Source organism: Mytilus galloprovincialis, chromosome 9 (assembly GCF_965363235.1).
Source record: "Mytilus galloprovincialis chromosome 9, xbMytGall1.hap1.1, whole genome shotgun sequence".
Classification (NCBI taxonomy): domain Eukaryota; kingdom Metazoa; phylum Mollusca; class Bivalvia; order Mytilida; family Mytilidae; genus Mytilus; species Mytilus galloprovincialis.
This window is the reverse complement of record NC_134846.1, coordinates 77,781,197-77,793,993: the sequence shown is the minus strand read 5'-3', so window position 1 is coordinate 77,793,993 and position 12,797 is coordinate 77,781,197. Positions and strand designations below refer to the sequence as shown.

The following is a 12,797-nucleotide window of genomic DNA, read 5'->3' as shown; positions in this document are numbered from 1 at the left end:
CAAAACTGATCTCTATTCAAATTTCTAATGGAGTTTGCAACAATAACTACTCATTTAAATACATCATAAAATAATAAATATGTTGAAAAGTGCTTATAATCACTGAATGGTAAAGATTGTTTTAATTTATTAGTTGGTAGTAAAAGTGAATATACATTGTATATTGTATAAAACAATGATTTAAGTTGATTCAACTACTATTCTGGACAAACAAAGATAACTCCAATTTTCAAAGAATATTTCATAAAAACTGTGCAATTGAAAATTTCTTGCTATTGCGCAATATTGTGCAGTTAGATATTTCTTGCTATTGTACAATACGGTGCAATTGAAGATTTCTTGCTATTGTGCAATACTGTGTATTTGAAAGTTTCTTGCTATTGCACAATACTGTGCAATTGAAAATTTCATGCTATTGCACAATACTTAATTAATAAAATAATTTTGGACCCCGATTTGGACCAACTTGAAAACTGGGCCTATAATCAAAAATCTAAGTACATGTTTAGATTCAGCATATCAAAGAACCCCAAGAATTCAATTTGTGTTAAAATCAAGCTAAGTTTAATTTTGTACCCTTTGGACCTTAATGTAGACCAATTTGAAAACAGGACCAAAAATTAAGAATCTGAATACACGGTTAGATTTGGCATATCAATTTTTAGAACCTCAATAATTCATTTTTTGATGAAGTCAAACAAAGTTTAATTTTGGCCCCTTTTGGCCCCTAATTCATTGGGACCAAAACTCCCAAAATCAATCCAAACCTTCCTTTTGTGGTCATAAATTTTGTGTTAAAATTTCATAGATTCCTATTAACTTATACTAAAGTTATTGTGCAAAAACCAAGAAAAATGCTTATTTGGGACCTGTTTTTGGCCCCTAATTCCTAAACTGTTGGGACTTAAACTCCCAAAATCAATCCCAACCTTCTTTTGGTGGTCATAGACCTTATGTTAAAATTTCATAGATTTCTGTTCACTTTTACTTAAGTTATTGTGCGAAAACCAAGAACAAGAGTGCACACGCTGAAATGTCTCGCCTTCTATACTTATCATTGATATTATGTTGATAGTACTAAGTATAAAGCTAAGCTTTATCACAACTGTCACATAAACTTAACATTAACCAAGATAATTAAACAAAGACCAATGAACCTTGAAAATGAGGCCAAGGTCAGATGAACCATGCCAGGCAGACATGTAGTGTACAGCTAACAATGCTTCTATACAACATATATAGTTGACCCATTACTTATAGTTTAAGAAAAATAGCCCAAAACACAAAAACTTAACACTGTGCAATGAACCATGAAAATGAGGTCAAGGTCATATAAAACCTGGGCGACTAACATAAAAATCATAAAATTTTTCCATACACCAAATATAGTTGACCTAGCTATGGCATATAGTATTAGATAAAAAGACCAAAACTCAAAAACTTAACTTTGACCACTGAACCATGAAAATGAGGTCAAGGTCACATGACATTTGCCCGCTAGACATGTACACCTTACAATCATTCCATACAACAAATATAGTAGACCTATTGCATATAGTATGAGAAAAACAGACCAAAACACAAAAATTCAACTATAACCACTGAACCATGAAAATGAGGTCAAGATCAGATGACACCTGCCAGTTGGACATGTACACCTTACAGTCCTTCCATACACCGAATATACTAGCCCTATTGCTTATAGTATCTGAGATATGGACTTGACCACCAAAACATAACCTTGTTCACTGATCCATGAAATGAGGTTGAGGTCAAGTGAAAACTGTCTGACAGACATAAGGACCTTTCAAGGTACGCACATATCAAATATAGTTATCCTATTACTTATAATCAGAGAGAATTCAACATTACAAAAAATTTGAACTTTTTTTTCAAGTGGTCACTGAACCATAAAAATGAGGTCAAGGACATTGGACATGTGACTGACGGAAACTTCGTAACATGAGGCATCTATATACAAAGTATGAAGCATCCAGGTCTTCCACCTTATAAAAAATGAAGCTTTTAAGAAGTGAGCTAACGCCGCCGCCGCCAGATCACTATCCCTATGTTGAGCTTTCTGCAACAAAAATTGCAGGCTCGACAAAAATGCTTATTTGGGCCCATTTTGGCCCCTAATTCCTAAACTGTTGGGACCAAAACACCCAAAATCAATCCCAAACTTCCTTTTATGGTCATAAACCTTGTGTTTAAATTTCATAGATTTCTATTTACTTTTACTAAAGTGTGAGTGCAAACAACAATAGTCTTCGGACGAGGATGACGACGATGTCGCCAACATGGTACCAAAAAATTTTCAATTTTTGGGGTCGTATAAAAATATTGCTACAAGATGAAGGATTTGTTGCATGGTCAATTTGAGGAACCGCTATTGTTTCTTGTGTTGGCAAAATCTGCCAAAATGGAAACAATTAACTCCAATAATTCAAGCCCTGTAACCACCTTTGATTCACTCCTTCTAGAATGGAGCTATTATACTGGGATGAATACAACCAAACAAATTACTAGATTTTATTCATTTATTATCATATTTGAGTAACCAATCAAAATAAATCTAATAAAAAGCGAAAATTTAGCTCAATCCCGTTTTTTCCATTAGTTAAAACTCCTGAATTATAAACTCTGTTCTGGACAATTAAACATAATATATCTGACAGCATTTTCTGAAATGTAAATGGCTTTTTGTAAATTTACATAAAAGTAATCATGCCAAATACTATATGATCCTATTATTTTATAATTTTGCTGAATCATAGTGTTTCAATGAGTACATTGCCTCATTAATCTTTAGTTTCCTTTATAACTTTAATTCCAAAAATATCAATACTTGTCAGGAAACCATAAGTTTTGATGATATTCCTTTTTCCAATAGATACCACTCCTGAACCAAACAGTGACCATGGAGAAATTCACAATAAACCTAATTTTCCTTTTCTCAATTGGTTCAAACAGCTTATATAATTTTGAATTTTTCTATTTAATACATAAGTAAATTTTGAATACATGAGGGGCCTGATTGGTTATTTTCATTCTTTGTGATTGGCGCATTTTCGCTATTGTAATCTGTTTTTCAACAGGTTTTTTTTTTATATATATATTTTTGTGTTCCTGTGTTACATGGCGATCATGTAAATTTATTTTCTGTGAATCGTAATTGACAAAAAAATCAACTCGTGAATTGTGATGAGACCCCCACCCCACCCCCCATCAGGCCCCTCATTCATTACTTGAAACTTTACCAATTTTACTGAAACATAAAATGCAGGTGATTGTAATGACCAGTATTCATATTGCTACACAGCATTATAAGAGTACCTTAAAAAGACAAATATAGACAGTTTTGTTATATTTGGATTCTGAAAAAATGGAGCATAATTTAAAGCTAAAGGTTGTTTGCTGGTTTTTGTTTCTAACTTTTTTTTTAAATATTATGAATCCTCTGGTTTTTATTCCATGTAGTGCTATTAAAAAGTTTGCCTGCTTATCTGTATTCTTCTTTTCATATTTTTATTACATACAGTTTAAAAACCAATTTTTGAAAACCTTATAAAATTCTTGATAAATTATTTCTTAATTTTGGGCCAAAGTATGAAAAATCTAGAGATGATCATTTCCTGCCAAATTTTCAATGGCTTATTAGTTATATCTCAAAAACAAAATATCACACAGTCTTTCTGCTTTCTATTCTCTTATTTTAATACAATCAGTATATTGTTGGCTTTTTTCAAAACTACCTCTACCTTTTTTTATTGGGAAAATATGCATCATTTTCATCAAATTGGGAAATTTAAAATAAACCATGAATTTGACTGAAACTTCAATTTACAGACCCATTTTCAAGAGTCAAACCCTGCTTTAAAATAAGACCCATTTTATTAGTGATGATATATAATAGACCCTCAAATGTGCACATATAGTCATTTTAGGCATGAAAATTGTTTAAATGAGAGTTTTTCAGTTTGTATTCATGCACAATTACTACTGAGACTGTACTGTTTGGGAAAAAAAGTTGTCTTTTTTGGAATAATTTTATGCCATTTTTTTTCAAATTGGGATTCTTCTCCAGGGGAAAAAGCCTTTATTCTCCACTAATTTAAGGCAAACAATATCACTGACAATCAATTGACTTTTTGTCTTTTGAAAAGATCAGCAACCATCCAAAGACAATACAAAGCCTGGGGAAAATATAGTATTTGACACAAAGTTAAAGACAATGGTAAATTTGATCAACAGACATGAGAATAACAGGTGCATATTGACCAGACTTTTTGACTATATAATCTTTAAAATATTTATTTTTTAAACAGCAAGCCCAAGTCTCACTTCTGTGACAAAAAATCAAGTTAAACAGTAAAGATTGCAAAATAGTCTTTCTCTATCAAGTTAAAAAAAAAAAGACTTAAGAGCATGCTTAACCAAGTTCTATAGTACTGTGACGTGCTATTAAAGGAAAAATTAACAGATAAATCATTGAAAAAAGTTCCCATAAAACTTATTCTTTGTCTTAGTATTGTTTTTTCTTTGATTTGTTTGTGGACTGTCTGAGTTAACGTCATCTGAATTCAGATACTACGTTATTCATTGTAAATCTATTTTGTATCAGGAAGCTTTCTGTTTAAACTCGTTAAATTCCATGTTAATGATTTAATCCTATTGGAATAAATCAATAAGAATATTTTCTTCCTCAAAAGTGCATAATATGCAAACCTTGACATCAATTTTAACCTTAGATAAAAAGATTGTTGACCATTTTTAAATCAACCTAGAATAATTAAACTGTATTGACTATCGATAAAGCACTGGATAAACAACAAATCGTAGATGTCATATTCCCGTTGAGTGCATGCGGCTGACACATATTCAACTGTAAAATAGGTTATTTCTCTAACTGTTTTAACAATCGCTTTACATCACAAAACTGTATGTTTAATTGAACATAACATTTATACCAATCAACTAAATGACTTCTGATCAAACACTAATCCTTGAAGAAGCAGATAACACCTACAGACCTTGGAATCATTTAATTAAATCAATATAAAGTTTAATAATTCTTAATTTTCCATCATCAGAAACAGAGCCATGTGATAGTATGATGGCCTTTGATGGCCTTTCGTCTCTATCGAAAAAAAAAAATTATATCGCTTGGTCAAAATTTTTAATGTGAAAACGGTTATGCTTACATTGTATGAACTTTGATGGAATAAAATCTAAGCCTTTTTATTGCTCTTGCAACTAATCTTTGACCATAATCAACAAATCAGAATTAACTTTAGGAATGATGCAGTTTTGTTAAGAAAACAATAAGCACATGGTAAAAACAATGAATTAGGAAGAACTGAATAAGGACAACTTAAGTAATACTTATAAACAAGAATGTGTCCCAAGTACACGGATGCCTCATCCGCATTATCAATTTCTATGTTCAGTGGACCTTGAAAATGGAATAAAATCTCTACTTTGGCATTAAAATTAGAAAGATTATATCATAGGTAACATGTTTACTAAGTTTCAAGTTGATCAAACTTCAACTTCATAAAAAACTACCTCGACCAAAAACTTTAACCTGAAAGGGGACGGACGAACAGACTGACGGACGAACAAACAGATGGACGCACAGACCAGAAAACATAATGCCCATAAATGGGGCATAAAAAGAAGATGTTATATGATTGCCAATGAGACATCTCGCCACAAGAGACCAAGTGACACAGAAATTAACAGCTATAGGTCACATACTGCCTTCAACAATTAAAATGGTAATACACAGAAGACATAGTGGGAGCCTTGAATTCCAACCTTTTCTTTGGCCAATAAAAAGAAAAAGATAGTGATACAATACATGATTTTGATTTGATCAAGTTTTTCTTGTTAAAAGTTTTCTTTTACCAAGTTTAAACTTAAATAATGATAACAGGGCTGAAGATAAGGATGAATGCCCTAAAGGGCACACTTAAAAGCTTATCCCATGGGTTTTTAAGAAATTTAGCATGCTACTGTAAGGAATAAGTGTATATATATATATATGGCTAGTGTAGATTTCACCTGCCACATTAGGTTATTGAAAATATTTCTGATAGTCTGTTGTCAACTAATGTACTGTAATGATTGGGAGACAAATAATACAAATAATCAATGAGATCCACAAGAGACCCAAGAACAAGGATGTAAACACCCATAGGTCATCGTACAGCCTTCAACCATGAGCAAAAACTATACCATATAATGAGCTATAAATTGCCCAATGACAGAACAAAATGTGAAACAATTCAATAGAGAAAACTAACCATGCTACTTGAGTCTGATCTAATTAGTTATCAAAGGTACCAGGATTATAAACCAGTCTTATTAAATAATAGTTAAGCAGGTTGACTTTCTGAGAGTTATGCATGTTAGTCCCCTAACATGTAAAAATTCATTGTGTTGGAACAAAATGCTAACTTAACCAGTAATTTGTAAAGTTTTCTATAACCAAATCTTAATGCATGATCAAATAAAGTGGGAAGACTGACTCTGTGCATAAATATTTAAAGTCTGAGGACTATAACTGCAAAAAATCGTCCAAACTAAAACAAAATTCAAAATTGACCTATAACTTGTCATGGTAAAACTATATACTGAATATCAAATCAATATCTTCAAGCATGCTGAAAAAAGTGTGGAAAACTAATTACTTGCATGAATTTTATAAGTACAAGGACCATTACTCTGCTTAAAATCATCGGACTGGAACAAAATTCAAACTTGATTTGTAACTGGTCATGATAAAACTATATACCAAATTCAATCAATATCTTCAAGAATGATGAACAAGAGTGTATTGCACACACTAAAATGTCTCGCCTTCTTTACTAATCATTGATATTATGTTATAAAGCTTTACTAAATGTACAACTATCACACAAACTTAACAGGATCCAAGAAAATAAGGTCAAGGTCATATAAACCAAGCAAGAAATACATGTTCTCTTGAACTAAACTTTAATGTGCGTATTGTTATGCGTTTACTTTTCTGCATTGGCTAGAGGTATAGGGGGAGGGTTGAGATCTCACAAACATGTTTAACCCCGCCACATTTTTGCGCCTGTCCCAAGTCAGGAGCCTCTGGCCTTTGTTAGTCTTGTATTATTTTAACTTTTAGTTTCTTGTGTACAATTTGGAGTTTAGTATGGTGTTCATTATCACTGAACCAGTATATATTTGTTTAGGGGCCAGCTGAAGGACGACTCCGGGTGCGAGAATTTCTCGTTGCATTGAAGACCTTTGGTGACTTCTGCTGTTGTCTGCTCTATGGTTGGGTTGTTGTCTCTTTGGCACATTCCCTATTTCCATTCTCAATTTTATGTACATATCACAATCATTCAATACACTAATCATAGTTGACTGTTGACCGATTGCTTAGTTTCTAAGAAGCAGACTGAACCAAGAAAACTAAACATTGACCAATGAACCATGAAAATGTTTCAGGTCATGGTCAGATGAACTATGCCAGACAGACATGTACATCATAAAATATTTCTATACACCAAAAACAGTTGACCTTTTGCATATAGAATAAGAAAAGAGACCAAACTCAAAAAAATTACTTTTGACCACTGAACCATGAAAATGATGTCAAGGTCAGACGACACCTGTCAGGCAGACATGTACACCTTACAATCATTCTATACAAAAAACATAGTAGACCTATTGCATTCAGTATAAGAAAAACAAACCAAAACACACAAACTTAACTATAACCACTGGACCATGAAAATGAGGTCAAGGTCAGATGACACCTGCCAGTTGGACATGTACATCTTACAGTCCTTTCATACACTGAATATGCTAGATTTTTTGCTTATAGTATCTGAGGTATGGACTTTACCACCAAAACTTAACCTTGTTCACTGATCCATGAAATGAGGTTGAGGTCAAGTGAAAACTATCTGACCCTTATGAGGACGTTGCAAGATACACACATACCAAATATAGGTACCCAGTATCCTATTACTTATAAATAAGACTGAGAAATCAACATTACATTTTTTTTAAAGTAGTCACTGAACCATGAAAATGAGGTCAAGGACAATGGACATGTGACAGACGGAAACTTCGTATCATGAGGCATCTAAATACAAAGTATGAAGCATCCAGGTCTTCCACCTTCTAAAATATAAAGCTTTTAAGTAGTAAGCTAACGCTGCTGTCGCCAGATCAATATTCCTATGTCGAGCTTTCTGCAACAAAAGTTACAGGCTCGACAAAACACTGGAAAGCTTATTTGTTGGACTGTCAGAGCGACACACTGAAGGAGTGCAAACTTAATTTGCCTTTGGCTTTGCTGTAGGAGACCAAATTTATAAAAGACATTTTCTTCAAGGTTTATCACTTTATGTCAGTTCATTTGTAAAACAACAATTAAAATGTTTATATCTTCAATGAATGTTTAAAATATACCAAAGATGATATATTGTGGGGATTATCTGATTTACTACATATTGATTTTGTAAAATATCAGCTGCAGTAGGAACTTTTTGTTAATTAAGAGCAGCAAACAAGTTAATAAAGACTGCAGCTGATACCTTAAATATTAAAATATCAGGTCAAACTTATCAATATAAGTAGCATTTGTGACAGGTCAGAGTCAAGGTTGTTAAGACCTTGTCAAACATATTTGATGTCACAAAGCCATGACAGGCAAGAGACAGACTCAAGGACAAGAGATAAAAATATGTCTCATTCAAGAGGTCTTTTTCTAAATTGTAGTTTCAGAGAAAACTGTAGTGGGAATTTCATGGGACCAACAGACAGACAGATTTTTAAAAAAGTAAACTCACCCTTCATTTGGAGGAGTATAATTATTCATGTATATACAAATAAATTAAGATGATATTCTAAAACCTACCTCAATGTATTGGCCATATGGTGTCACATTATTTTAATTTTGTCAAATCAAATGGATGTCTTCTCTAATAATTCTTGTTTGTTCTCTGTAAAAAAATTCGTAAGGGTTCAGCGGAACCCAGTGTCTCGCCTACTTTTGCTGTTAATCGCAGACTCAACAAAATGAGGAAAAACATCAATAAAAATTTCCCTCTCGATACTGTCTTTTGATTGAAAGAAGCTTCCAAGTTTGGTAAAAAATCCAGGATAGTTTATGAATCTAATAAATGTTGTATAAACTTTAACTGCAGACTGTATGTAATGTTAACTGGAAGAAAAACTAAGTCCATTGATAAGTAAAATACGGAAAAAGTGAATTTTTATTTTACAAAATTTACTTCTGAATAATATCTTATGATCAGAAACAAGCTTCTGTCTAAGTTTGGTAGAAATCCAGGATAGTTTAAGAACATTATAAAAATTTTAAAAGCTTAAACGACAGAGTGAATGTTTTGTTTCTGGCAAAAAAACTAAGTCCATTTATAAGTAAAATACGGAAAAGTGGAAATTTATTTTTACAAAATTTTCTTCTTGATACTATCTTATGATTATAAACAAGCTTCTGTCCAAGTTTGGTACAAATCAAGGATAGTTTATGAAAGTAATTAAAATTTTAAAAACTTTAACCACAGAGTGAATGTAATGTTTCCTCGCAGAAAAACTAAGTCCATTTATAAGTAAAATACGGAAAAGTGGAAATTTATTTTTACAAAATATTCTTCTTGATACTATCTTATGATCATAAACAAGCTTCTGTCCAAGTTTGGTACAAATCAAGGATAGTTTATGAAAGTTATTAAAATTTTTAAAACTTTAACCACAGAGTGAATGTAATGTTTCCTCGCAGAAAAACAAAGTCCATTTATAAGTAAAATACGGAAAAAATGGAATTTTATTTTTACAAAATTTACTTCTGGATACTTTCTTATGATCATAAACAAGCTTCTGTCCAAGTTTGGTAGAAATTCAGTATAGTTTAAGAAAGTTATTAAAATTTCAAAAACTTTAACCACAGAGTGAATATTTGTGGACGCCGCCGACGACGACGACACCGACGACGACGGAATGTAGGACCGCTTAGTCTCGCTTTTTCGACTAAAGTCGAAGGCTCGACAATAAAACATAAAAGAATCTGATTTAAAATTCTGAAATAACATATATGGAGTTTATATCAATGAAACATTACAAATACAATAAGTTCCTAAAATGGCCTAAAATATTGAACTAGTTACTCACCAAGTTACCAGTCTTTGTAAAATTTTCTTAAAGCTGATTCTCTTTGATAAGACAATATCATACTTTTGTGATATTATAGTAAAATGGTATTTTAGGTAAGGATATTAAAAAATAATAGATTTTTTATTAAAGAAGCACCATAAGCTTCCACTTACAATATATTCTAATATGCAAAGTGTCATCAAGCTGTGGCCTAATTCTAAATTTATAAACTCTAAATTATAAAAAGAATTTTTCGCTTTTTTAGCAGAACAGATCAATTATTACCGTATATATCTTCATATGAAATTAGAGATGCTAAATTGCATGAAACAATTATTCCTTAAATTTTTAGGTCACCTTAACCCTTTCCTCCATAATGACGCCACCCCTTTACTACATAATGACGCCTTTTGACGCTTTTGTAGAACCTCAAGTGAAACGCTTTGACTACAAAATGTCTGCATCAGACCTAATAAAATTTGTATCCAATATGAAAAGGATATTCATAAGAATATCTGACTTCAATTTATTTGATGAAATATTTGTTTTTTGCAATGTATGAATTCTTTAAACCTGAGGATTTTATTTATAGAAAAAAATCCTATGCGAATCAAGCATGTAAAAAAAATATTCCATGGAGGAAAGGGTTAACTAAGCCAAAAGAAAGGGCAAGCTATGTTTTAAAAATCTAGCTCCTTTTTAATGTATTCACTACTAATTCTGGTGATTTATATTAATTGAAGACTGCTGAATGATGTTTCATCATCCTGGTGATAGAGTGCCCTAGTCCAATGTTGAAGACTTTATTTTGTTTAACCTGTGTTGTTAAGTTGCTGCCTCATTAGTGTTTACCCCACTTATCCTTTTTTAGGCAATCCTTTCATGGGTGCCACATGTTGAGCAGAATTGGCTTCTCCTTCCCAAGCACCTGAGATCACCCCTAGTTTTTGGTGGGGTTCGTGTTGCTCATTCTTAAGTTTACTGTGTTGTGTTATGTGTACTGTTGTTTGTCTGTTGGTCTTTTTCTTCTTTTTTTAAGGCTATGGTGTTGTTAGTTGAATTGACTTATAAGTTAGAATGTTTGTTTGGTATCTTTGTCTTCTCTTTATAGCAGCATGAGACGAAAAAGAAAGAAATTTTGCAAAATTGTATATTTTTTCTAACCACCAGACCTCCCAAAAGGGTGACATGTAATGTCTGACATTAGAAACATTCAAAATATCCTTTAATACTAAAATTCATAAGACTAAAGCCCAGTCCAAGTAGACCACGATCGCACCACGCTCACCACGTTCTTAAATTTATTCAGATCGTGGTGAGGTCGCGGTATGAGCAGCAAATTTTCGTTGTTTTCACGATGATACAACGTCCTTACTGCAATCTGCACGATCTCATTACGATCGTCTAAATTTTTACTTTTTTCGCAGATTGTAGTGCGATCATGGCCTAGTGGGACTGCGGTATAAGGTAATTCGCATTTATTTGTCAGGAGCAATCTTATCAACTTAAAACAAAAATTTTTAATTCTAATTTATAATATCAGCTTTTGAAATTAGAAATCATCTAAATGTATTTAGCAATATACTTCAAAAAATAAACCTATTAAATAGTTCACCTTGAACGAAAAAGAAAGATTATTTTAAAGACATCTGGAAAATTGATTTATAGTAAAATCATGACAACAAATGAACATAAGTATAAAAACAGGCAGATTGTAACAAATAAACTCAAAGATTTAGATTACTACACTAAAACCTCTCAGACAAGTTTTCTACGATTCATTTAAAATTGATTGGCACATCCAGGAAGCAAACTAACAGGTGCCCTTGAAAATACAGGTGTTTTATAAATACTTCACACAGCGTTGTCACTAAAAAGACTTGTTATCACAGACGTTATCTTATCAGATGATTTCAATAGCATTAACTTCACACAACTTTCAACACAATCACAAAATACAAAGTTAATTCTAATAGATATTTTCAAATTTTAACATTCATTCTTCCGATTATGTGAGACTACTGTCAGAAAAATATGTGATGCAGTCTTTTACAACTTTTATCAGTTTTTCTTAACCTTTATGCACCAAATTCCTGGTTTGAATCTGTTTTAACTTATATGAGCAAAATGACGGTACCACTATTGGAGCAGGATCTGATTACACTTCCAGGCACCTGAGATTACCACCAGATTTTGGTGAAGTTCATGTTGCTCAGTCTTTATATGTTGTCTTTTGATAGTTGTTTCACTTTTTACCATGACATTGTCAGTTGTTTTCAGTGATGAGATTGATTATCCCTTTTGTCATGACATTGTCAGTTGTTTTCAGTAATGAGATTGATTATCCCTTTTCACTTTTTACCATGACATTGTCAGTTGTTTTCAGTAATGAGATTGATTATCCCTTTTCACTTTTTACCATGACATTGTCAGTTGTTTTCAGTAATGAGATTGATTATCTCTTTTACCATGACATTGTCAGTTGTTTTCAGTGATGAGATTGATTATCTCTTTTACCATGACATTATCAGTTGTTTTCAGTAATGAGATTGATTATCCCTTTTCACTTTTTACCATGACATTGTCAGTTGTTTTCAGTAATGAGATTGATTATCTCTTTTACCATGACATTG

General features: G+C 32.2%; 1 protein-coding gene across 2 annotated transcripts in view; it reads right to left on the bottom strand.

The window, feature by feature from the left end:
- LOC143046023 (G protein-activated inward rectifier potassium channel 3-like) overlaps window positions 1–12,797 on the bottom strand; it is an 87,300-nt gene that overhangs the window by 43,795 nt on the left and 30,708 nt on the right. For both annotated transcript variants that reach the window (XM_076218966.1, XM_076218967.1), the window contains exon 4: window positions 8,909–8,993. The gene's annotated coding sequence lies outside the window, so the exon portion shown is untranslated. The remainder of the gene's footprint in view (window positions 1–8,908; window positions 8,994–12,797) is intronic.